Consider the following 358-nt stretch of genomic DNA (forward strand, 5'->3'; position numbering starts at 1 on the left):
TTTTATATCATATAATTCCAACAATCTCTCCTGCCTTCCTTTATCACTGAGGACCTTTGTGATTACATTGAACCCACCCAGGTAATCCAAGATAATCTCGCTATTTAAAATTCAGCTCATTATCAACCTTAATTACATCTCCAAATTTCTTTTTTTTTTTTTTTTTTTTGCTGTGTAATCTAACATATCCACTGGTTTGGGGCATTAGGATATGGATATCACTAAGTGTTCACTATTCTGTCTGCCACATACTCTATCATCCCTACCTCTTTCCTAGGCCCCAGATGCACATATTCAACTGCTTAAAGGATAACTTAACCAAGATGTCTCACCAACTCGAACTCAACTCATGTTCTTT

Source organism: Mesoplodon mirus, assembly GCF_964341445.2.
Source record: "Mesoplodon mirus genome assembly, chromosome: 18".
In the NCBI taxonomy this organism is placed as follows: domain Eukaryota; kingdom Metazoa; phylum Chordata; class Mammalia; order Artiodactyla; family Ziphiidae; genus Mesoplodon; species Mesoplodon mirus.